The sequence below is a fragment of the Anser brachyrhynchus genome (assembly GCF_964034855.1).
Source record: "Anser brachyrhynchus genome assembly, chromosome: 2".
NCBI classification, from domain to species: Eukaryota; Metazoa; Chordata; class Aves; order Anseriformes; family Anatidae; genus Anser; species Anser brachyrhynchus.
In genome coordinates this window covers 116,809,107-116,835,817 of record NC_137695.1, presented here as the reverse complement: position 1 = coordinate 116,835,817, position 26,711 = coordinate 116,809,107, and the positions used below count along the sequence as shown (strand labels likewise).

Genomic DNA, 26,711 nt, shown 5'->3' with positions numbered 1-26,711 from the left:
CCAGGCAAGGAGGAGGGTGGAGGCTGGGATGTGGCACCCTTCCCTCTGAGCTGCTCCTGCGTTGGTGCTGGTGCTGGGGCGGATGGTGAGTGCCAGCTGATGCTCTGGGGGCTCGTAGGCAAGAGGCCAAACAATACTTCTGATTATCCATCGCAATACTTCTGCCTGCCCATCCTAAGGGATCATGGAGTTCTTCCTCGCAATGTCCTGACCTGAGGCACTGGCCAGATTACGCTATCAGTGAGTAATTCTGATCGCTCCAATTTCCCCTGCAGTTGCAATCCGACACAGCAGCCTTCCTCGCTTCTGACCCTTGATGCAGGTTCCTCTGATAGGAACGGATATTAAGATTCCTGTAAATACAAAGCTTTATGCAATCTTCTGCAATGCTTAATCCCTGCGATTATTAGGGATACATTTACGTATCATCGTTATCAAATCTTGTGTGGGTTTGTTATTTATTTTTTTTAAGGCTACAGCTGCCACAAAATATATAAAATTCTGCCTTGTAAAAGATTTAAGGATTTTCTGTCCTTAGCTTAGCATAAACTATACATGGTGATGTTTTTCTCTGCAGATATGGATAGGAATCCTGTTAGCATTTATATATGCCTCCCTAGATACTTATTCCACGCTTTAATTAACCCTAGGATTTGAGCCTTTCATGAGAAAATTAACAAGTAGGGGCACTGTAGTGTGACTTAACCAGTCAGCCAGAGGGGGACAAGGATATTTTATTTTCAGAATACGAAGGGTATGCCAACAACCTTTTAACAACAGTAGTTCGCTGGTGGTAATGCCACCATAACAGAGCTAAAGTCACTGAAAATAGTACCATGATGTTACTAGCTGAAAAGCTAAAATTGATATGCGTAAGTCTGGCACTTGCCATTGAAGTCAGTTTAAGGACATCAGGGGAAGCAAGCCCTACACATCAGACAGAGGAAAGCAGCAGTGGCAGCATCCTCCACGCAGCACCCACCTCTGCAGGGCTCCTGGAGGCAGAGCCTGGCCCCTGCGAAGGTGGGTGCTTGGCTCCCTGGGGCACTGCTGAACAGCTAACGCACGCTTCTTGTCTGGGGGTTTTCCTCCTCAGCCATGAATGTCTTAAAACTTATTTAAAAAAAAAAAAATCAGTAAAAGTTTTGTCCATAGGCTACTGGGGTCAGACTGCCTATCTTCGGCTGAACCTGGCTGCAGGTTAGGGCTGCAGGTTTCCAGAAGAAAGGCAAAGACTCGGACTCGGCCGATAAGTGAAGTAAAGAGTGTCCAAACACCATGGCAATGAGAGCAAATTCCTACCTATCTGCTCTTATATATGTCCTCTCAAGCTTGCTGCAGCGTTACCCTGCTGCTAGGCAGCATGTGCCTTCTGCTGTGGGGTGCAACAGCATGCCTCTGCGAACGCTATCAAGGTTATTTTGCCCTCAAGCAACAATAATCTGCACGGGGCTCTGTTTGACTGTGCTCCTTACTACAAAGAACTGCAGTACTTCTATGAACAGTCCTTAAAAGATATAATCAACCTTTCTTTTTTAAAAGAACACTTCTATGATTTTCAAATGTGCTATTATTATGTGATACTTAAAATGATTTCAAATAAAACAATTCTATAAATAAATAATTTCTGATTTTGTTGTTTTCCGTATGGTTTGAGCAGCAATTTGCACTTCTGTTTGTGTTGCTTTTCAGTAAAATACCAGAAGAAAGGGAAACTTAGAATAGAAAAGTAATATTGAAATAAAAATATGGACAAAAGATTAAGGGAGCAGCAGTAACTGAAACTATTTTTAACTTTTACTTTAATATTTGATTACACTTCATGGCCCATCTACATTTTTGAAGGGAAAAAATGAGGGAGATTTTGCTGCAATTTCATATATTGCTTTATTATCTTACCTCAAACACTTTCACTTACAGTGCTTTGCCAATAGGCTTCTGTGTTTTTTACCACCTTGCCTTAATATGTTTGGAAAATCAGTTGGAGGCAATAAGGTACCTGAGATGCTTCAGTCTCTTCATTAGTTGCATGAAGCCAGCCATTTCCCTGTGTGTTTAGCATAGAATCACAGAAATGTTTGGGTTGGAAGGGACCTCGAAGATCCCCTATTTCCAACCCCCTGCCATGGGCAGGGACACCTCCCACCAGACCAGGTTGCCCAAAGCCCCATCCAGCCTGGCCTTGAACACCTCCAGGGATGGGGCATCCACAGCTTCTCTGGGCAGCCTGTGCCAGGGCCTCACCGCCCTCTGAGTGAAGGATTTCCTCCAGGGAGAAGAGCTAAGCTCGCAGGATCTCATCCCTCCCAGCATTATTGAACGGATCCAAACCCACACTCAGGCATGGACTTCAGAGAAACCCTGGAGCACGGATTGGGCCTTGTGTCACCCGCCCCACCACCTTGCTGTTAGTGCTGGCCAAGGCACTCTGGTCTCTGCATGCATCGTGGACGAGCCGGGTGCATCTACGTCCCTCTGTTCCAGCCTTAAGCTTCTGTCATTTAGCCCCTCATATTGTGCAGAGGTATCAGCTGGCTGGCTTCAAGCAGGCACATCGCATGTACACTCTGTCTTCAAAGTGTCCTGCACCACATCTAGGAAAGAAGGTATCGCTGAAGAAACGTGTTGCCTGATGTCACGGTGCCCCCACGCAGGGGAATCCAGAGCTGGTGATGTGAAGGCTCGCAGGAGCCAGCTCCTGAGCCCCTGCTCCTCACAGCACAAGAAACACCACTTTTGAATCCAGTGAGCCCAATTAAGCATATTCATAAGCCTTGGGAGGACTGGCAACCAATAAATCTTGCATTGACAGAGATGCAACTATCAAAAAAAACCCAACAATTTTTGATTTTCATTTATAGGCCTATTTGCATTTTTTTAAATTAATGCACTGGGATGTAGTGGTTTCCCTCTTTCTCTGTCTCTTTGAAAACATGTTCATGTCTCTTTTTTTTTTAATTTAACAAAATAAAAAACAGATGGATTCAGCAAATCTAATGCTACTCAGAAAGAAGTGATGTTAAATAGGGCAGCATCAGCACCAATTACAATAATGTGTTAGTATTACTGTGTTTGCTATTAGGATGAACAATAAGTATGAGGAATAGTATTGCAATAAATGTAAAAGCCTTTCTAGAGAAACCTTTAAAGAAAATGTGATTACATGAAGTGGGCAAATGGGCATCTAAACCCCTCCATCTGGCTGTGCAATTAATTACTATGCATACCAATGTCCAAAGAGCTCCAGGTTTACATGCTGAGGCCTCATCCATAATATCCATGACTTCTCTCACTTAGATGGGTGGAGAGTTGCATGGGACATAGCAGTGCTTTCTGGCTAGGATTTGCTCATGTAGTCCAACAGGGGTTCCCAGCCTCCTCAGGGAAACAGTCTGTGGCAAGCTTCAGACATGAAGCCTGAAAGAGACTTCAGAATTACTGCAACAACCCTATTCCCACATCTAAAATGGCCAAATGGTTTCACATCTGTCTGTTGAGGTCACCTGGAGGACCCTCTCCTGTGCCCACCCCTCTCCACTGCGTGGCTGCAAGAGGCAGCAGCAGCACAGAGTCAGAATCATTCAGGTTGGAAAGGACGTCTAAAATCATCTGGGCCAACCTTTAACCTAGCACTGCCAAGTCCACCATTAAGCTATGTCCGTAAGCACTACATCCACACGTTTCTTGAAGACCTCTAGGGATGGTGACTCAACCACTTCCCTGGGCAGCCTGTTCCAATGCTTCACAACCCTTTCAGTGAAGTTTTTCCTAATATCCAACCTAAACCTCCCTTGGTGCAACTTAAGGCCATTTTCTCTTATCACTTGGTGCTTGGGAGAAGAGCCTGATCCCCACCTCGCTACAGCCTCCTTTAAGGTAACTGTAGAGAGCGATAAGGTCTCCCCTGAGCCTCCTCTTCCCCAGACTAAACAACCCCAGTTCCCTCAGCCTCTCCTCACAGGACTTGTGTTCCAGGCCCTTCACCAAGCTTCGTAGCCCTGCTCTGGACACGCTCCAGGGCCTCGATGTCCTTGTAGCGAGGGGCCCAAAACTGAACACGGTACTCAAGGTGCGGCCTCACCAGAGCAGAGTACAGGGGGACAATCACCTCCCTGCTCCTGCAGGCCATGGTATTCCTGATAGAAGCCAGGATGCTGTTGGCCTTCTTGGCCACCTGGGCACACTGCCGGATCATGTTCAAGAGAGCATCAGTCAGCACCCCAAGGTCTCTTTCCGCTGGGCAGCTTTCCAGCCACTCTCCCCCCAGCCTGTAGCGCTGCATGGGGTTGTACCCCAAGTGCAGGACCCAACACTTAGCAGCCTCCCCCACTGCCAGTGCACAGAAGGACTGTCAGCCCCAGCTAAAAGGAGGTGGAAAACGTGGGCGAGAGGTTAAGAGAGTAGGATATGAAGCGTGAAGGAGAGGTATCACCCCTTGACTGGGTCACTGGGGAATTCACCTGGGTGTGTAGGTGGAGCCAAGGCTCTGGGGAACACAGTAAGGCTGAAGCCAGCCATCTTGTCTGTCATCTCCTGACATTTATCCCGTCGATTCCCCTAAAAACATCCCACAATGAGTTTTGGCATAAGGGGCTCTGACAGGAAAGGCTGTAAGAGTTAACACATTCTGTTTCCAGCTCTGGCAGGCTGGATCCATTTCCTACTTGTATCTCAAATGAAAACAAATTCAATCATCTCCCAGTGCTTTTGCACAAAAAAACAAGTTCCCACTCCATTTGAGAAGATAAGCAGCCTTTTGCTCTGGAGAGGCCCACGCAGAAAGCAAAAAAGTAATGGTGATTACAGAAGAGGCAGAACAGTCCCTGCCTTCCTGAGGAAACCTGCACAAGTCTTACAATAACCATATCCCAGCTGCACGGTGCTTCAAATACAAGTCGTGACTCTCAGGTGACAATCCTTTGGATTGGGGTCCTGATCACTTAGAAATGCAGCATCATCCCAGACCGTATTCATACAAGTGAAACAGTAGTTTTAACTAATTTTCACTGAACTTCATTAAATTTTAAACAATGTGCTCAAATGATTTTTAGCAATTGCACTGTAGTTAATTTAAGTTCTACTTTTGATATCAGCTGGGAAGTTGAAAGGCATTCTCTTAAAAACAGTTTAAAATCTTTAATTTGGCGATGTTTTATAACTGTTTTTTTAAATCTAAAATTAACTGCAGCTGCTTTTCTTTCAAGAGCAACATTTGGTATTTACACCAAACAATCACCATAGCAAGGAGGTACCTTTATCTATGAGCCCAAGAGAATTGTTATCAAAATAGTTCTAATAACAATGTTAGACAATTTATAAAATCCCACATACGGCAATACTTAGGTCCCCATTTTTCCCTGAAAACAAAAAGAGCTGAAAACTAATTTCTGGCTTAAGTTACAGATGAGGTTCAAAACCGTATCAATCAATCCCTCCCTCCCCTCCCTCCAAAACTCCCCGGCCAAGCTAAAACAGTGTTTGGTGCTCTCCCAGCCTCCATATTTTGAGCTGAGAACCACATGAAGGACTGCTATCTGTAGCAAAAGTGAAATGTCTCATCTACAGGTGTCTTAGGACATGCCACTGAACTCATGGGTGCTGCTATCTTCTTGCACTGATTGTCAATCTTCTGGTATATGAGTTATGTCTAATCATGTCTCAGTTTGTGTGCATCCTCCAGTTTCCCTAATTGCACCAAAAGATGCATTCCAGGAGGAAGCTGTTGAAAAGACAAGAACTCTGCAATATTACATGCAGTATAAAAACCCATGCAACTTCTCTCCTGTCTCTTCTCTGAGAAATCATCTTTTATTTCACACGCATGTTGCCAGAGGGAAGAGAGGCTGGCACCCTGATACTCATTGCCTCACACCCAAGAAACTGAGACTGAAATCTTGACTTTGAATGGGAGCTGGAGGACATGCTGACCTGCTCCCTGACCTACACCCTCCCTGATCCAGCCTCTTCTGAAGACAGGAGAGCATCCTGTCCCCAGGCTAGTGCTCTGAAACCCAGCAGTTTGACTCCTACATACCTGACACATGAATTTAAAAGGTGTTGTGGAATCTGCCCACTGAGCATTGCTACATGCTGGAATTCCTCCCCCTGTTCATGCAAGAACCCCTAATCTCTCCTTTCTTCTGGATGTAAACTAACAAAACATCAAGCATGACAGGAGGATTTCTCTCTACTACCATTCACTGCAATGAAAGTCTTAAAGTACCCCTATAATACCCTCAAATCCCATACTTATCCGAGCTTCCTGGGATCTGTTTCTCCTTAGCCAGCTCTGAACACCTTAAAAGCAGCATCTGTACTCATCCCACTGTCAAGCTGCACCTCATTCATTGCCCTAAAGCACCTCTTCAGCGATTCTGGACAAAAGAAATCCTACGTCACTGGATGTTTGTACCAGGGGGAGAGGATGGTTATGATGCACAAGAATCCCTGTTGTATTTCAAATTGTGAGCAGAAAGGACGGAGCCCTTCAGGTCACCAACAACTCCCTGGCCTCAGGGATGACTTTCCACGATGGGCACTGCAGGACAAAACCCTGGTGACCTGATGAGATAAATGCATCGTGGCCAGGGGAGGTGATTCTGCCCTCTTGGGATTCGAAAGCATTAGAAATGACTGATGAATCACAGCGCTGACCTCCAAATGGAAGCACTTGTGTAAATATGGATAAAATGGATATTGTACTTACCTATCTTTACATATATCATTAATATATCTACAGATAAACGTTGGGCGAAGACAGATGGGAAATCGTATTCAAAGTAATCAAGTTAAAGACAGCTGCAGCTGATTAAAAGAGTTTTAATTTAACTAGCACTGAGAGAGAGTCAGCCAGCACTCGGGAGTAAGAATGCAAATGAAGCGTTTGCTCGTCTGTCTGACAGGCAGCCGGGACTCCTGGCCATCCTGCCTGCGCAGCCCAGGCAGCAGGCGTTGCAGAAACCGCAGCCCTCCCGAAATACGGGCAGGTCATGACGCTAGCATCGGGATGACAGATCATTCGACTGTGGTGAAAAGATGCATAATGAAAGAGAGCAAGATTACAGCATTTTGAAATGAGAGCTTTCTGGGGTGGGGGAAGCAACGCCCAAAATGCAGACCACCTAGAGAAATACACTTATCTCTTACATTGTGTTGGAAGAGGGGCAAATATGAAGGGCATCAAGTTGCTCTAACCTACAGCATAAGTAATGTCATCCTACATCCGTCGTGATTGTCCTCAGGTAGCATCAGCCTGACCAGTTTATTTTGCCTATGATAGAATCTTATAATGACAAACTATGACAAAATTTTCAGAGACACAACAATCTAAAACTAGTTTTCAAAGAACCTATGTCAGAAAAGTTCATGTTTACTTTGAAAATACTGTATTCACCTAATTTATTTAGTTTTAAAAACGAAGTTGGTAAAGCTGTGTGGTGCAGTTAACACGCTGGAGGGAAGGGATGCCATCCAGAGGGACCTGGATAGGCCTGAGAAGTGGGCCGGTGAGAACCTCATGAGGTTCAACAAGGCCAAGAGCAAGGTCCTGCATCTAGGATGGGGCAATTCCAAGCACAAATACAGGATGGGCAGAGAATGGATTGAGAGAAGCCCTGAGGAGAAGGACCTGGGGTTGTCGGTTATGAGAAGCTCAACATGAGCTGGCAATGTGTGCCTGCAGCCCATAAAGCCAACTGTATCCTGGGCTGCACCGAGAGCAGCGAGGCCAGCAGTTCGAGGGAGGTGATTGCCCCCCCTCTGCCTTGCTCTCATGAGACCCCACTTGGAGCACTGTGTTCAGCTCTGGGGCCCCCTGAATAAGAAAGGCATGGAGCTGTTGGAGCAAGCCCAGAGGAGGGCCACAAAGATGATCAAGGGACTGGAGCACCTCATCTATGAAGACAGGCTGAGAGAGCTGGGGGTGTTCAGCCTGGAAAAGAGAAGGGTCCAGGGAGACCTTTAGCGGCCTTCAAGTACCTAAAGGGGGCCTACAGGAAAGCTGGGGAGGGACTCTTTGTCAGGGAGTGTAGGGATAGGACAAGGGGTGATGGATTTAAACTAAAAGAGGGAAGATTTAGATGTTAGGAGGAAGCTCTTCACTCAGAGGGCGGTGAGGCCCTGGCACAGGCTGTGCAGAGAAGCTGTGGATGCCCCATCCCTGGAGGTGCTCAAGGCCAGGCTGGATGGGGCTTTGGGCAGCCTGGTCTGGTGGGAGGTGTCCCTGCCCATGGAAATAGGGGATCTTCGAGGTCCCTTCCAACCCAACCCATTCTATTATGCCATGCTCAAGAAAAGCAGTGGATTTCTCTTTTTTACATTCTCTTTTGAACATTCCGATCCCAAACTTGCCCCATACCGAAACCACTGTTCATCTTTAGTTCAGCAGCATTGAGGTTGGTCTCAGTATGGAAAATTATTTTAATAGTAAAACATACTGGATACTTTGCATAAATACTTCAGAATGAAACGTGACTTTTACATTAAAGCAAATTATTATTTACATTTTAATATCACTGACAACATTTATTTTAAAAACTGCTCCAGAGAGGGATGAGAGGCAAGCTGTAAAGTCTGAAGGAATATGGAAAGAGCAACATAATTCATAATAGGGTACATTACCTTTGGTTTACAGAAGGAAATTGGTTTCAGAAAAAAAACACCTGTCACTACACAGACACATAGTAAGGGCAAGTTTCAGAGAATATGCTAGGCATTTGGATACCTTATGTAGCCTAGAAATTAAATGTTCATAAAGACTGCATCAGAAAGCCCATGTAGGTCTGATTTTGCATATGGGGGGCTCTATTAGGAGTTCTTCTGTTTGGACCATGTTTCTTGCTTAACATAGTTGGGAGGAAGGAGAATGAATCAAATGAGAGAAGGGGAATCAGAATTATTCTCCACTGTGCAGTCAGCCCACTCCTGGCACTATTTGGAGTACTGCAGCCTCTGTGTCCCTTGAGAGCATCTGAAAATCTTTGTTTACCCCATGATTTATTCTCCTGGGAGGTTGGAGTTGGACCTGTATTCTCCCCAGCAGTGATTAAATCCACTTACTTTTGCTACAGCTAAATCCAGTACAGATATCTTAAGTAAATGTTGTCTTTTTTTTTTTTTTTAAATGACATTGAGCTGAAAACAAATAGAAAGCAATCAAATGAAAGGTAATTGAAATCAGCTTATCTGCCTAGACACTCAGCAAGCATAGCTAACAGAGTTCAAAACTTGCACACAAAAGATGAGAACATTTCTTACAGTGTGAAAAGCCAAGCTGGCTGGGACCTTTTCCAACAGGAATTTGTAATGAGAAAATGGTGATTTATCAAACACAACACCCATCACCTGCATACCCTATTTTTATAACAGTTTTGTTGGAAAGGTTTCTCAGGTCTATGGTAGAATTTCTATTCAAAGCCTTGAAGAGGTCCATGCATGCCCCGTAGTCAGGACATCCAGTGATGACTGAGAAGACAGATGTTGGGTCCCTTACTCTGTCACCATAGCTTAGGAGTCTTGGAACTGGAATGCCACCAGGAGAAGCAATTGTCCTAACTTCTGGGCTCTTACGATGTATGTTTGTAGGAATCCACCTCTGTATGGTATTTTGAGTTAAGAGTTAGTAAGAGTTATTTACTCTTAGCTTTGAACCAATGATAGATGGAAAAAATCACAGTATTTTCGACAGATGTGCATACTGAGAGGACTGAGACTAACGTTTCTAATAACAGGGTTGTTCTGTAATTTCTGAACTACTTCCTTCCTCCTCTTATAGTCACCCTTTCTAAAGCTGAACAGCCTTATAACTGCTGGTTCACTCCACTTTTAACAATCTTCTGCAATCATGCTTTAAAAAAAAACATCCAGGCAAACTGAAACAAAGAGCATATTCATAAAGAAGGCATTATCATACACATTCGTAATTCAGGAGACTCTGGCTAAATTCCCTCTTCGTTCTGATCTCAGCCCCCTGCCTAAGAAATGGGATTAACAGCACATCCTATCTCACTGAATTTTTCTGGAGACACAAACATTTATGAGCCTGATGTGACAAAAAAATCACATGGGTAATGAGCTTGGAAATACCCAAGACAGACATTTGCCAGACCACTTCTGCTAGAACTCTTTGAACTAAAATCAAACAGCACCAGCCTGACATTTAAGAGAAGTCTCCCTGATATTTGAGGGAAGGAATACCCATTCCCCAGAGCCCCACGCCTCCTGGGAGGAGAGCAAGCCAAGCCAAAGCAGATGGCAGTGGCCAGGAGACTCACAGGGAGGAGAAGGGTGTGGGAAGTCAGAGGAGACCGGGTAGGAGGAAAAGAAAGAAGAGGGCAGAGTAGCAGGTAAAGAAATGATGACACATAGGGTCAGAGCAGAAGAGATGGGTGACAGTGGAGGCAAATGATGGTGAAAATGGAGAAAGAGGAAAGGTGTGAGCAGCTATAAAGGAAACTTTTTTGCTTAAGGCACGTGTGCCCCACCTGTGAATCATAGCAGTATTGACTGACATTGACTGATGTTCATATGAACCTATCAGTCATTTCTGGAGCTGCTTAGGAAACCCAGCTGGCGACAGTTCAGGTTTTAATGCATGTTTTCTCCAAAGTTTCAGTTCATGTATTCCTTGTGTCGCATAACAACATCTGCAGCGTCTGCTCCCAGCAGCCTGAGACTTTACATTTCTCACACCATGCAAACCCACAAAGTGACAATTAACTTATCTCGTATAACACACAAAATACGTCTCCCCACAGGGTCGCTCCATGCTGTCAAATACCATTCCTTCTCAACCAGAGCCATCACTGCCCCCACCAGCATCAACAATAAATATCAGCTGTGAAGAGCATGAGAAACTGACTTATCAGTTGACTTTCCCCCACTTGCATGATAAACCATAAAGACATGAACACCCAGTCCTTCATCCCTCATCAGCTGCATGCCTGTTAGCTTCTCCAAAACGCCACACAAACAGGGAGGCAAGAAAACAGCAACCAGTATTACAACGTGCCTTGGAGTTCACTGCTCATTGTGAAAGCCCAAATAACCGGACATAAAGGCCGAGCTGGAGACGAGGGCACTTTCTTTCTCTCCCTAACTCACTCGTACAGTATAAAAGCTTTCAAACCTTGCTTTCCCAGACATGAAAAGGAAAAAGCAGCTGCTAACACAGGCTGTTATTCTGGAGGCTGTTAATACAAATCAGGAAGAAATGCATAGGTCTCACTGCTTCTCATGCACAATTGTTGGGATGCAGTCGAATAATTGAGCAATAAATCAAGTGAGCCAAAAGTCTAAACATCCTTCCGGCTCCCTAAGGCAACCGCGCCAGCTTTCATCCTTGTGGTTAATAGCGCTTAACCCTCACCCAAATGACACGGAGGCATAATCTCCTGGTGGAAGGCAAGGGTTTTCCAAACAACTCACCCAGGTACGTGCTACGGTCACTAGTTACATATACAGGATGGGGCAGGGGGTGAGGGGACTCTTTCTTGTTTATTTTGTCAGCTTGAAAAGATTATTTACTAGAACAATAAACACAGCTCTGAAATTGCTGTATTGGACCTTTAAACTATGGGGTTTTGTAGTAGTTTACAGTGTCTTATTGTGACTTCCAACCCACCCACCTCAACAACAATGTGGTAAGACGTGAACCAACAGCCCGAGCCGTTTCACCCATCACAGCCCTTTAGACTGCACTTCTAAACTAAGCAGCTGCGAAGCCTGTGGAAAAATCTCTGTTTACCAACAATATTTGTATTTGTTTCTTCTCAGATGCTCTCTTTGGCTACCGACTACCTCAGTACTCCAAACTTACGGCAAGCAGCACGTGCTGCTGTTTTTAAAGACCAGGCTTCCCCTTGCCCCAGCCCCCCGGGCTCTGCAGAAATACCGTTCAGAGATCTGTTATTAGGTTCTTGTTACTTCCACCAAGGCTGCAGAATTACGCTAATCTTTAACCACTTCACAATGAAACTAAAACTCTGATTCTTCTCCAAAAAAAACCCTGCATTTGCCTGCAGTGCTTACTGAGTCCGTGCACACTGAGAGGCAAGCAGGCCCTGGTCTTTATCCACACCAGTCTAAACACAGGCATTTTACTGATTTGGCTGCTGGGTGTTTCTGTACAGCAGGACCAAGCTAACTGGCTGCTCAATTCCAAAGGCAGGTTTTCTAAAGACAATGCAAGTCGGACTAAAACCACCTGTGTTTCTCAGAGTGACAACTTTCTTAGGGTAAACCTCTTATAAATGAAGGATGGGGAGACAAAAACAGACCACTTATACACTGTCAACTTGTGCATCACAAGGACAGCAGTGCCGAGACACACTGACTTCTGTGTAATGCTGAAGATTAGAATCATAGGATAATAGAGAATCACAGAAGGATTAGGCATGTAAGCATTAGGATGCTTATATTACGGCCAAAAGTCTTAAAATTATATGGGAGGTCACATGTTTCATTGCTGGTTTTACGACCCAGGAAAAGATGAAGGGAAAGCCTTTCTTTTTTTTTTTTTTTTAATCCATTTGATACTTCTGCTGTGTGCACTGCTCAAAACCACCCATTCCACTCCCGAGCCAAGACCACGAGAAGCAGCCTGTGACTGACACAGGCCTGACCTGCGACCAGACCGCCACACAATCGCATTTATGTCATATTAGCCCCAGCTCACAGCGCAGGGTTTGTGCTGCCTTCATGACTAGTGCAGGAGGCTCCCCTCTACGTGCTTTTTGACCGTCTCTGAGCCCATGGCGCTAGGTGCCAGGTGCCCTAGGGCTGGCACTGGGAGCCCCAGAGCTCTGTTATTTGCTTCAGCATTGCTGGAAATAGCAGTCTCCACGATGGAGATGCTCACTCCCGTGTCAAACGTTTGTATGGCTGCAGCCTGCTTTGGTGCTATCCCCCTCCCTTTAGCCATCAGCCAGGGAACGTTATGGGTACGGACACATCCGGTGTGCATTTTAGGGTTTGCTCAGCCAAGCCTGGGCAGTCCCGGGTGCAGCACAAGTAGGAGGCAGATCCCACCTCCGGCTGTGAATTCTGGGTTGCAGACCTTCCTCCTGTGACGCTGACGTACTTCACACTGACCTGCTGCACCGCCTTTATTTCCTCGCTGCCAGTCTTCCCTGTTAAGCACTGTACCACTGGGGCTGAAGGGATCCCATTAGCTGTCCGTGCTGATGGCGGGAAGGTCCCACTCGTCCCACTGTCACACAGGCTCCTGGTTCTTCTCTCCGCTGCCCTCACATCTCACAGACAGGTGCAGGAAATCTTCCTTCCTCACACGTGGCCTCGAGCAACTCCCGGTCTAGACAACCAGGTGGACTGCGGAAACTTCCAATCCAGACAAGGGTTTTTCTTCTAAATGAAATACTTCCTCTCCCATAAAATCAAGACGAGGCCCCCTCCCACTCAGCTTGTTTATTCTAGGCAACAGTTTAGGCATTGGAAACTTGTTCAGTTTCTTTCTATCTTGCTGTTAAATGTGGAGACCTCACCTCTGCCTCAGGGGAGTCCTCAAGACGTGGATGCCTCTTTACTGGGAACACATCTTGGATTAGCATCGGCATATTTCACCTACCTTTTGTACCCCTGTTGGATCCACGTGCAGCACCCCAGAGCTTTTTGCAAGCTCTTAACGCTCACGAAGGCCGTACCCATACGTGGCTGCTCCTCCGGCAGCAGATCTGGCGTGGGAGCTTCCTGGCAGCCAGACACATAAATGAGCCAGCCCGGGCAGCTGTGAGGACAGCAACCCCTGGCACGAGCCAGGGAACGGGGCCAGTGCCGAGAAGGGATGTGCCGCAGCACAGGGCAGCTTTTCTCCCCGCTTCTCACGCTGACATCTGTCTCGGGATGCTCCCTCGGCTGTTGGCGACCGCCACACACCCCGAGCAGACGCTGCAGGCTGTTCAGCCTGACAGATTTCCCCGTGGACTAGGAAAACAAATCCCTTCTTTCCCCTTGCCAAGTGACTTCTTATTTTCTTTGTTTTAAAGAATGCTTGTTCTTCCACTGAATAAGATACCTGGTATTCGGCAGCGACGTGTTTGTTCTGGGGGAGGCAGCAAGGGCTCCGTGTGGGCTCACTACGCTCCAGCACAAATCAAATTACAAAGGATGCCTCTGCAGAAGCTGTGCACAGTGCAGCCCGTGCTTTTACATATTACTGTGTGTTTTCCAGGGAGGTTGTGTCTATTGTGGCTGCTAGGAGGTCCATCAGCTAAGGTATGAAATCAGGATTATTTTTAGAAAAATACAGGCTGCTGGAGGAGGCAGCATGCGATCAGAAATGCAAAAGCCATTCTTGGCTATGGATCTGGTCTCCTCGGGGCTTAAAGGATATGGCTGTAACAAGACCTTTTTGTGCACAAAAACAGGAAGAAATCTGGCTCAGCCTACAGACTTATTTTCCATGGCACTCTCCTCTTCTCCTTCTACGGTCCAGTTTGATACTCTGTGCAGCGAGCAGCTAATGCACTGCTCCCTTTGTTTCACAAGCCAAATCTCAAGCAATATTCATTTTTAAAACCAATTTTCATTTTTTAGGCACCACTTGGTGGTGGACATCCTAGCGGTTCTGCCTTGCTGTCTCAAAACAGCTTTTCACAAGGAAAAATTTCTCATCTGTCCTTTAATAGAGAAATCCTCCTCACCTAATTATTAAGAGTTACATCCTGAGAGGGTCTCTGCTGTGTGATCCCGCCCACACAACCAGGAAAAAAAAATAGAGTAAGCTAGTGAGCCTGGCAATTACGCACTGCCAGTAAAAGCCTACAGTCCCTCAATCAGTTCTCAACGCCCTGGGAAGTCGTTCCCGAAAGCCCTTCTTGCTGTCCACCCGGGAGACACCAAGCCCGTAAGAAGCAGGCTTCTGCCGTACAGAGGGATAACATTTAACTTGAAAACAATGCACCAAGGCCTAGTCCCTGCTCCTAGGAAAAAGCTGAATGGTTTATAAGCTGTGTGGCTCGTGAACTAATTTCCGACACTGAAAAACTGAATTTTCTCACTGTCAGAAAAACTACCTATTTCCACTGCACAGAGAAGTGAGGAGTACCTGAGAAGGCTGATTTGCACCAGATTTCTGTTACAAGGCTGGTTCGGGCAAACAGTTCAGACAGCCCAGCCAACTGGCTCCTAAGCCTTCCCAAATCTGAACCTGTATGGTGGCCACATGTAAAAAGATTTGGTCACTGCCTGCCCACCAGAGCTTGGAGTCCATTCCAATTTCCGTCCCTCGCTATGCTACTGGTTAAGCCAGCAAAGACTCCTCTTTTCCTGGCACAAACGCTCCTTTCAAAGCTAAACTTGGACATCCTACCTAGACTACACAGGCCCAGCAGCTTCAAGAGGGACTGCTATCCCTCTCAGCAGTCTGGGATGCTACACCATTCGGATGTCCTGAATAGTAACAGACTCAAGCCTTCCTCACCAGAAAGAGACTTCAGGTGTGGAAATACGTCCCGCGGCAACTTTTTTATCTTCACTTTGAAAATCCTCTTTTCAGGCTCTTCCTGTTCGTTGGTTTGGCTCAGCAATTCAATTGCAACACGTGGAGAAAGGCAAACCCTAAGGAAAATGCAGCCCAAGCACTAAACTTGCAAGTTACAAGCCAGTACCAAATTGCAAAAAAGAAGCAAACTGGACAACAATGCAGAATCGAATATAATGTGCTTGCTGTTTCTCTCAAATACTTTTTTTCTGCATTAGCTGAAGTTTTAGTGGCCATATATAAACTATATATAAAGGCAGAGTAATTCACTACTATGTGCTAGACAAATCCCGTTTAAGCTTAAAGCTCCTCCAAGTGTCAGGATGTGCTGAAGTCAGACAGCCTTCAGGAGGCTTTTTCAGTAGGTAAGTTAGAAAGCGGGTAAACAATACCATTTTTTATGTGAGTCTTTACAGTTCACACTGAGATGTCCCCACGGATGTCTTTAATACCAAAGGTATGAAATATTACCTGGAGCCACCTTGACAAGCATTTTTCTTCCAGAACTTAGCCTTCAAGCCCACAACTCTCAGCAACAGCCCGGAGCACGAGTCTTCAAAATTGGGAAGTGGACAGGACCTGCCGCTTTTGATTCTCTTTTAACCCTTCCTGAGCTTCTACAGCTACTTAATTCCCCTCCTTAGCATTATCAATTGATGACGATGATTATTATTATTTTATTACGTGATTATTTCTTTTTGCCTGAATGGTGGAAGGTGACGGCCATGTCGCAGTGCTACAGCAGCCCCGGTGATGTGGTGCCCATGTCAAAGCAGGCAGCCACCAGCTCCTGGCACTGCCCTGGTGATGTGGTGGCCGTGTCACAGTGAGCAGAACATTGGTGGTGGCCCATGTCACAACGGGGTGGGTGGCATGGTTGGCTCAGGAGGGGTGTCTCCTGGCCATCAGGGACACATGAAACAGACGGACCCAGAGGGGGGATGTGACCAGACCAGGTCCTCCATCGCTCAACCAGAGAGTGGTGCAGCTTTCTACAAAGACATTGCTGGGCTGCGCACGTCCCATTCGTGCTACTCTGTGAGTTGCTTACATAGCTTTTTGCAGTTAGCTTTATTTTTTACTAACGTAAACAGTATTATGAACAAACAGTATTATGTTAACTTCTACCTGCAGAAGTAGAAGTGGAACTTGAGGTATATTTACCTGACTTCAACAAATCTTGAAGACTGCACTTTAAGAAGAATCCAGGGGAAATATCTTGGTATAAATTATGTGTTCTCCTTCCTGGCAACACCTGAAAATAGATCTCTGAGGGGGAGTGAAAACTGGGGTGTCTCATAAAGATATAGCCTCCAGACTTTTGTTAGTTCCGTCTTTCATTCTGGTTTTAACCTACACAGTCCTGGGTTTACCCTAACTACATTTTCCAATCCCTTATCTAAAATTAAAACTGCTGTTACCCAACCATATGTATGGCTTCTGTGCGCTGCATGGCAGTTTTTAAGGAAAGCCTGTCACACATCCACTATAGTCTCTGATCTCACAGAAACCTTCTGGGAGATGTCACTTGGGACAACAGTAATTGCTATATTCATTTAGTTTAGAAAGGGTAGCAAGAAGAAAAAAAGTCAGTAACAGCATTTCCCTACCTCTGGTCCCCATGATCAAACCAGTAGCAAGTGTGGGGCAAATCCTGCGTCTGGTTTGTTCACTTCCCTTGCAAGCTGGGTCCTGGAGAACATAGTGGGCAAGCAGAGGGCACGTGAAGCTTGGTGGGCAGTGGGCCCACGGGCAGCAGGAATACCAGGTGCTCAGGTAATGACCCACAGCTTGGTAGCGCCTGAACGTGTCAGCTCACCCAGCACAGAGCAGCCCAAACCTAGGGCTGAGAATAGGATTGCTGTGTTCACGTACTGACAACGCCCTTACCTCATCTGTTAAGCCACATCTCTACCATTTCCCCACAACAAATGCCTAGATGGAAAATTTCAGTAAGTTAGTTTAGATGGTGGTTTTTTTCTGCCTGCTTGAAGAAGACATACAAGAGTATACAGCAAGCATTAAATCAAGAGGTCTCCTTGCTTTTAGACCTTGTGTATTCTCTGCACTGTCTGTAGAGCTGTGTTCACTCGTCCTTGCTTTGCTCATGACTTTTATAAACAATTTGGTTTACGACGGAACGATGCAAAGAGCTGATAAGTTGCCACTTTACCATTAACTTCTGATTTTGTGAAGGTTACTTTTGACTCCCATCGTTCCTGTACACAGAGATCCTCTCGCATTATCTGAAGTACTGCACGCTCCCTGCGTGTCCCTTTGCTTTGCCCTTTGGCAGGCGAGATGCCCTAAAATAATCTGACGGACGGAAACACAATTGCTTTTACAAGCACAATACTTCATTATATATTTGTTTTGAAAACAGTTTCCAGAGCCTACAGTATGTCAGCAAAAGCCAAAGAAAGAATGTTGATGGTGTTGCAAGGTCAGCCTCTCAGAGACTGTAGGCAGCAGTGCTGGCACGCCACCAAGTTATCACCATGGCAAACATGGCAGCTCGCAGGCAGTGATTCAGCTGCTCTGACAATACCCAGGCTCCGGCTGAATGTGAAGATGAGTTACTCATACTCCCTCACACACGCATGCAAGCACACTGCCTTGGGAGTTTCTTAATGTCTGTTTGTGTTGTTTCAAATGGGCACAGGGTTTAAGAAGGGATAAAAGCAGCACGCTTAGGGCTGACGAACCACAGAGAAAGCTCCTTCTCCTCAAATGCATATGCTGTGCACATATATCCACATGCCTATACAGACACGCATATGCAAATATACACCTCCTGCAGACTGTATTACAAACAAGCTTGTCCTTAGCAGTAGAAATTGTGAAATCTGATTCTCAAAAGACTTCCTTCCTTTGTATGTAATTCCCAGCTTCCGCTCCCTGTAATTGCTTTTAATGCACCTTGCAAATATCCCTGTATTGCTTATAGGCCATGCATAAAGTGCAAGCCCTCCATCTGGCTGGGTTTTGGGAAGGCTGCAGAGCTGCTCTGTAATGTACAAATTTCACTGGAGTTTTTTTTTTTAATTGGGATGTTTCATTATGAATTCATGACTTTTGTTTAATTTTGTGGGTCTAGGAGGACAATTTAAAATAAACAGGAATGAAAAGCTGGCTTGAGATAAACTACCTCCAACAAACACTTGAGGGTTGTTAGGAGACAATGCCTGTAGCTAGCTCTGAAAAGTCTTTTTCCAGGCTAAAGCAAGCTATAAACTTTGCTTTGCTATACAAGGTGCTTTGTTCCCAGTTTTGATACATAAAAAAAGAGCTTTTGTATCTGGGTGTGCACTGAAGCCATGCCCTCACTCCATGTTAGGGCAAGAACTGCGTGCACATCAGCTCCCTCGTCTGCCTGCCTTGGCCTGCGCCCAGCAGCCTGTAGCTTTTCCAGAGGAAGGGAAACCAGGCGTGGGGAGCTCCTGCGCATCCTAACTTGGCCCCCGCTACCACCCTGTGGGGAAGGGGAACTCCAGCCTCGATTTACATCCTCCTCCAGGGGAAATAAACCAGCATTTCTGCATGAGTAGGTTCTTCCCCACAAAAGGTACAGCGGGGGTGGCAGCTCACCTGTAGGGTGGTGCATGAAGAAGGGCCAGGACCGGGACTTGCAGTGTGGTGGGCAAGCCTACACCAGTAAGGCACACAGGCCGCAGAGGAGGCTGTGCTGTTTTTTGTCCAGAGAAGTTTCCCCAAGTAAGGATTTCTTGCTTTGAAGCAGAATTGTGAACTGACCAGGCAGTCCCTGGGGAGTGTAGGTCTACCCCCCCTCTCAAGCTCTGCAGTGGGTACACAGCCTGAAGGATGCAGAAACCTGGCTGCTTAGAAAATAGTAGCACTAATAGGGATTTCCTAGAAGTCTCTAATGGGCAGTTCAGGAAGTCTACTCATTTTCTTAAGAAGAACTCAAAACATCAAAAAATACAGTAAGTCTTTTGAAACACAAGGTTTTCTTTCTGGAAGGACTTGGGTCTTTGGATGCTTCAGAGCTCTCGAGAGACTGGACCAAATCACAGTCTGATGATGATAAGCATCTACAAGTATCTATTCAACCAACCAGATATCAAAAGCTGAAATTTGGCACTTCTGCACCAACAGTTTTGTGTGGTTCACTGTACATCCTTCGCAGTCAGAGGTCACTCAGCCGTGCCTTGGCTGCCTTACTCATTCTTTACCCTTTGGTGGTTTTGGTGCTTGGGAACGGAACAGGCTGGAGACAAGCACTTGGCAGCCAGGCACAGCATGGGCCTGCCTGCCTCACCACGCCATGCCTTCATCCCATCCTCCTCAGGACACCCCCCCGGCCAGGCCTGCACCTCCCCATGCTGGTCCCCCAGCAGCAGGCGCAGGCAGATTTGGGTTTGGACAGGCACAGCGACCACACGAGGAGAGGGGGGAAGCCAAGCCCGCTTCCACGTTGGGCTGTTTTTCCAGAGGAGAGCTTATTACTTTTTTCCCTTTCAAAAAGACACTCGTTGAGAGAGTATTAGTGGGAAATGAAAGGCAGGAGCCGTGTTCCAGTGTGTGTGATCACGCATGATTATAGAGAGGAAAGATAAAGTTACTTTCACCGAGCACAAGGGCCGCTGTCAGAGCTGGAGGAAATGGGGACTCATTAGCCCATTAGGGGACTACATAAAAGGCCCGAGAGAAGTAAGGCCGGCAGTGTTTTCGAAACGAGAACGCACATATGGATGCAGGAGTCTAATTTTAATCATCCACGTACGAAATCCTTGGCCCAGCTCCCAATCTCTTCTGAGCAGAGCACTCGTGCAGGATTCCCTTTCTTGGCAGGTGTGCGGCCTGCTCCCGCTCCTCCTCTGCAGGGCCGAGCAAACACTCCAGCTCCTTCTCCAGGGCACAGCAGATACCCGGAGCAGAGGCTTGCCGTGCACCAGAGTAGCCCTGGTCCCTCTCTGGCAGAAAAAATGAGCCTTGACCAGCAGCCCCTGCTTGAACCTCCATGGATTTGCCTCCCACCACCACCCCTGCTCCTCAGGCCGGTGGCAGGCCTGGGGGAAGCCGCCTTCATAGGCTTCCCAGGGAAGTGGTTGAGCCACCATCCCTGGAGGTCTTTAAAAGACGTTTAGATGTAGAGCTTAGCGATATGGTTTAGTGGAGGACTTGTTAGTGTTAGGTCAGAGGTTGGACTCGGTGATCTTGGAGGTCTCTTCCAACCTAGATGATTCTGTGATTCTGTGATTCTGTGATTCTCCTGTTACCCTCAAAACAAACACAGCCTGTGCCATAACTAGGGGAAAAGATATTACAGATAACTAGGAATTACACTGCCCAGATGCAGAGTTTCTCCTTCTGTTAGCATTAGGAATCAGCCTGAAGATCGGTAGAAATGTGTTTTCTAAAAATTAATAATCGCTGACTTCCTGCTTTATTTTTACCACACGCTTAGCAGGTTGTCTTACCCACTCAGCAAGATCACAGCTCTCATTTCATTGCTGCTGGCACTGTGCTGCTACTTTACAGATAAGCAAAGTGAGGAAAATAAAAGCAGTCTCGCAGGAAGGTTAAAGATGCATCAGAAGCGCTTGTTGACCCACGAGTGTGACTATTGACCAGCAACATCTTGCAAGCCCATTCATTACCCAACTGCTGGGAAATGAAGTATAATAAATAATTCATTGATTTTCAGTAACCTAAAGAACGAGTGATGGTACCGAGCTTCAGAGAACAAGGAAGAGAGAAGAGGGAGGACTTTTTCAGCACTAACTACAATTTAATAGTTTATCCCATCTCTGCTTAGAGATCTAATGCCCAGTCACAGCAATACTATTAAAATCCTGGACAAAAATATTCCTTTAGAAAAATTTAAGTAAACAAACTATATATAACGTAACGGGAGCCAAAATCAAAGCAAATGGCACCACAAGCAACTCTGCAATAAAAATTCAAAAATGCTTATGACTTCCTGAGAGCAAAATGCAGCCGGCCATATACTGTGAATCGCAAATCGCTGCCAGCAGCAGAAAGTATTTTAACACTCTGCTGCTTTTGGAGTTTGGAATCAGTTCTACTTAAGATTTTACAGCAAAAAACAATTTCAATAATACCTCTTTGTGAAAATAAATTTTCAGAGGTAGGCAAGACTTGGGTTAACTAGTTCCAAGACTGCAGATCCTGCCTTAGTGAGAACATTTTCAGAGATGAGACATAAAGGAACATTAAATAACTCTTCCCTTGCAAGCTAAAAATAAAACACGTGAATGCCTGTTTCCTTTCAAGATGCTAAAACAAGCCTTCCAACAGTTACTTGAGGCAGGATTTCAGTGGTTCATGCTACAACACATCATTCCCTCTCATTTATTTTCTGTCCTTGGCAACTGTTACAGAAAGTGCAAAAAAAGACTGGCCTGGGTACTGGTCCCCTGTGGAAAAACATGATACCTTCGGGCACTGGGACAGGCTCCCCAGGGCAGTGGTCACGGCACCGAGCCTGCCGGAGTTCAAGAAGTGTTTAGACAACGCTCCCAGACACATGGTCTGATATTGGGGTGGTCCTGTGTGGAGCCAGGTGTTGGACTCCGTGATCCTTGAGGGTCCCCTCCAACTCGGGATATTCTACAGTTCCATGATGCTCTGATTCTTAACTCTACAAATAACTAGCCGTGCTGTTGCTCAGCGCCGTGAGCCCCATGGGGACACACCTGGCTCCCAGGGGTGCTCGGGGAGCTGACGGGGCAGGTGGCAGGTTCTGAGGAGGTGGAGGCGGTGCAGTTCCTGTGCTCTGGGGAGACGGACCCCCTGCCCTTCCTGATGCACAGGCACGGCGGCGAGAAGCCTTCTGTGGTTGGATGCCAGTCAGAGATTATTTTGATAGATTGCCTATTTTGTCTTTTAAAAGTATTCTGTGAAGGAAAAAGGCTAAATTACAAAAAACTCTTATCTGTATTTTTCAAAGATGTCACATTTTTTAAGTTAACCAGTTAATTCAGCTTTTCACTCTGAATATGCAGCTAACCTGGCCCATTTCACCCCTAAGACCGAGTATGTAAGCACATATAAAGCTGTGCCAGAAACCTAAATCTAACAGCCTTTGTACTAGCCTATAAGTAATCCTTTAAAAGTGATGTTAAAAATGAGCAAAGAAGTGATTTTCATTTCCAATTGGGTAAGACTTAAAGAAGGCATTTTATTAGACCTTGATGCCAAGCTTTGCTATATAACAGTAACTACAACAATAGCAGTAGTAGCAATAATAATAGTATTATTAATAATAATAATAATATAATAAATCTTTGGGTTTACTTGCCATAACTTAACAACTCTATGCAAATAAGAGTACAGAATATCCACCTCTTCTCTATTCTCAGTAATTACTTTGTAGCTAACCTTTGGCTCTTCTCCGGCGTATCAGAAAAAATAAGATTTTCATCACCTATAAAAGGAGTTTTCTATGAGGAATTTCCTCATTGACAACTTTTATTATAGAGCAATAGGGAGTAATATTTCTACCAATTACACACTTAGTCATTGTATATCTATTTTCCTCATTGAGACGTAACAAAGAATGGGATCTGCAGATGAATACTTGTTGTGTTGTCTTGCAAAATGTATAAGGGTCCAAGCATTGAGGTGTTCGTGAATGTGGGCAACTAATAAATATCTTCTAGTCTGAGGAATCTGAGGAAGAAATAATATTTTCAACAAATGCATCTTTGGTAGGCAGAGTTAATTACCTGGACAGAGTAAAGCATGTACCTAAGTGTTTACAAGACCATTGTGAAGAACAAGAGAAAAATGAAATAACTTACAACGCTATGGGTACCCATAATGTTACAGGAACAGAGACAAACAAATTGCACTACTTTAAAAAATAAAAAATTCCCCTGGTAGTTTTCAGGATAGTCCCATGACCTTCACAGAAAACTAGATTTCTCTCCAAATTATATAACTTCTAGTCATTAGTACATCCAGTGGTGTCCCATCTGGGGCTAAATGCACATTGGAAATGGAATGAAATGATGAAGAAGTCTAAGAATCAATTGAGCTTCACCAAAACCCTAAATGCAGTTCATTGCCCCAAAACATTTATTCTTCAAGGGTTAATTAACTACTTTCTTAAAGAATATGAAGTTCTTTATAAAAAAAGACATTCCCAGACCTCCAAAACAATTAACTTGTACGATTCTGTTGGGGATAGAAGCAGAAATAACATTTCCTATCACAGTGAAGATCTCAATGAGAAGAATATCTACACGTTTTTCCAGTCTCAGCTCTTATTCTTTGGGGGGAAGGGTCCCCACACATTTGGCCTTAAAACAATTAGGCATATTAGGTAATGATCACGATGTTGTTACAAATGAAATGCTAAAGATACCAACAGGGTAGGTGGTCAAAAACTTCATGACATGACAAAAGCAAAAAGCAACTACATTAGTTGAACACGTTATTAATGATGGTCAGCCAGATGCAATTGTGGACGAGTTTCTTAGTGTCTAGCAAAGCCTGGCAATCACATGTAGGTAATTCAGCCTTCCAGAAAAAAGCAGCCCATGAAATTCACCAGTGTCTCTCAGGTTCAATACACTGGAGCAGAACTGGTGCGACCTGGTGAGTTGGTTACTAGCTGCGGTCATCAGAGACAAAACTTAGCAAGATAATCCCTTCTACCGAAGGGCATCAGGTACAACAGGAAAACCAGACTCTTCCCTCTAGACCTTCTATTTAAAACAAACAAACAAGGGCCAGAAATAACATTCCAGAGGAAATGTCTTTTTTTCTTTCTAAACTTTCCTTTTTTTTTTTTTTTTAAAGAAAGCAGAAGGTGCTGCTTCATTTCCTAGGATACAAAAGGATTTTTCCTACAGGGAATATGACTTGTTAAAACCACCCTCTGAGGTGGGCTGTTGAGTGATGTCCAGGTCTCCCACTACCAGTTAACCCACATGGCCACACACCGTGGTCTGGGAACGCAGATCCAAGGTTTCCTACGGAGACAACTCTGCCATGCAAGTCTGGAGTGGGTCCAAAGAGGGATACTGATTTTTAATCAACCTTCCTGGCACGTATAAACAATGGAAAAACGGAGTCATCCAACCTTGGTAGTTAGTGTTCAGGTGGCATCTATCGGGAGAACTGGAGCAGTCTCATGAAGACAGCAAGTGAATCATAGAGGGGCTTGAGGCTGGAAGGGCCCTCCGGAGGCCCTCTGCTCCCACTCCCTGCTCAAACAGGGCCACCTAGAGCTGCTTGCCCCGGACCATGGGTGTCCTAACCAGGAACTGCTCAGCTCTTTCTAGCATGATAGTTAATACTACATCTAAAAAGTGATTTTGGGGCAAACTTTAAAAGCAGGGAATTTATAAATGCTAGGACAAATGCCAATATTTAAAGATAAAGAAGAGCATAACTGAACTAAAGAGTTTAGATTTTAGTAAAACTGTTTGACAGTGCTGTATAGTTCTGCTATGTGGATATGCATGAATGCAACAAAAATCTGAAACATGAACACTGTTTAAAAAAATATGTTGTTATTGAAGTTAAAAAAAACTGTTGAACCACAAAGAACCCAGGAACCAGGGCAGTCTATTTAGAGCATTAACCACATTTTGTTTACTGCTTGGGATGAATTCATCATGCAAACGGTCCAAAGTGAGATGCTGGCAGGCTCCGAACGTACTCTGAAACGCGGAGGCCAGATACATTCTACATCCATATTAGGCTGTGGATCAAGTCCCGAGCTGGTTTCAACCCTTCTGCTTTGCCTGCGACTTGAAAAATCCAGAGATGGCATTTGACGTGCAGCATCACCGCTATCAAAACATCTCAGAAGGCATTTGATTGCACTATACTACTACCAGCTATAGGAGCATGAAACTATGAACACTAAACTGGAAGCAAAAGCTCCCATATTAAAAGACTCAAGGAGGACACGGGGAGGGACTCTTGTCTCTAAGGAAAATGAAAATGTCTGCAAATTAAACAAGAAAATTTAGACCAAAGCTTAAGTCTAATATATGCGTCAAATCAAATTTTTGATTTATACTACGGAAACTACAGGACTAGCCTGCTTACTCAGCACACAATATATTTCTAAGAAAAGAAATAAATCCACCTCCCTAAAAATGTCACCATGTTTACTGTTATTATTAGACTGCAGAGTGTTCATCAGTTTCAGCTGGCCTACGCAGAAGTGTTTTTTTTTCCTTATGTCTCCAGATAGTGTGAATAACCTTAGTGAATCAGGTAGAAATAGCAAGATGGGTGGTTCTACCACATTTAGGCTTTCCCATGATGGTATTGTTATTATTATGATACTTCAGTGCAGCTACATTATCAAGTTGGGCAACTAGTAAACACTTAGATCTTCACGTACCAGGTAGAAGTGGATAGATGCAAACTTTGTGCACTTAATTTTAAGAGTTTCTGTGGAATGAATTATCTGCTGAGTACTGTGCCCATGAACAAAGTTTTCTTTAAAGCCATGACTTGGGAAAACCTTCTTCTGTGAAGGAATCAGAGCTGTGTAATACCAGTCCTGCAGTTGACCTCCTGACTCGGATTGCTCTCATACCTACATACAAGAGCATCCCGATACAACTTGAATCAATTTGGAGGGAAGCTGACACTCCCTGGAAGCTCAGCGTAATTATGAAATCAAATTTTCCCATCCTAATTGATTATGTATTTGCACATGTGCACCATCTTACAACAAAGTACTGTCACCATGTAAGGTGCGCTGAGGCTATCAATGCAAATACTTCTTTATCAACAACAGAAAATAAAATCCCAGATATAAGGAATTAGGAAAAAAAAAAGAACACCAGAAATCAGTGCATGGTTTACTCCTCTTTCCAAAGGGGTCTTCATCTGACAGAGCAGAAATTAGGAAGCAAACACCTGTTAAAATGGGTCTCACCACGATGTAACACCTTTACAAGAAAAAGCAAAGAATAAGAATCAGCAGTAATATACACGTTGGGTTTTAGCTAAGAAATAATGCCCTGAGAACAGAATACACGGGGCTGTCTGAAAAATGTTTCAGGCAGGCTAAAAACAACCAGGGCATCAGTGATGCACGGCAGCACACTGACTACAGCGCGAGGCCCAGCAGACAAACTTTTCTGTATCCAACGTTGAGATTTCCCCACAAATATTTTCATTGATTTTGAAAGCAAATGTGTGATGTCTCTTGAACAACCCTGCTGCTAGCAAGACTCTGCCCAACAAAAGACAAGCA

At 44.9% G+C, this 26,711-nt stretch overlaps 1 protein-coding gene across 13 annotated transcripts in view; it reads right to left on the bottom strand.

Annotated features, from left to right (window-relative positions):
* Positions 1-26,711, bottom strand: part of DTNA (dystrobrevin alpha) — a 234,486-nt gene that overhangs the window by 131,047 nt on the left and 76,728 nt on the right. The gene's annotated exons all lie outside the window — the stretch shown is intronic.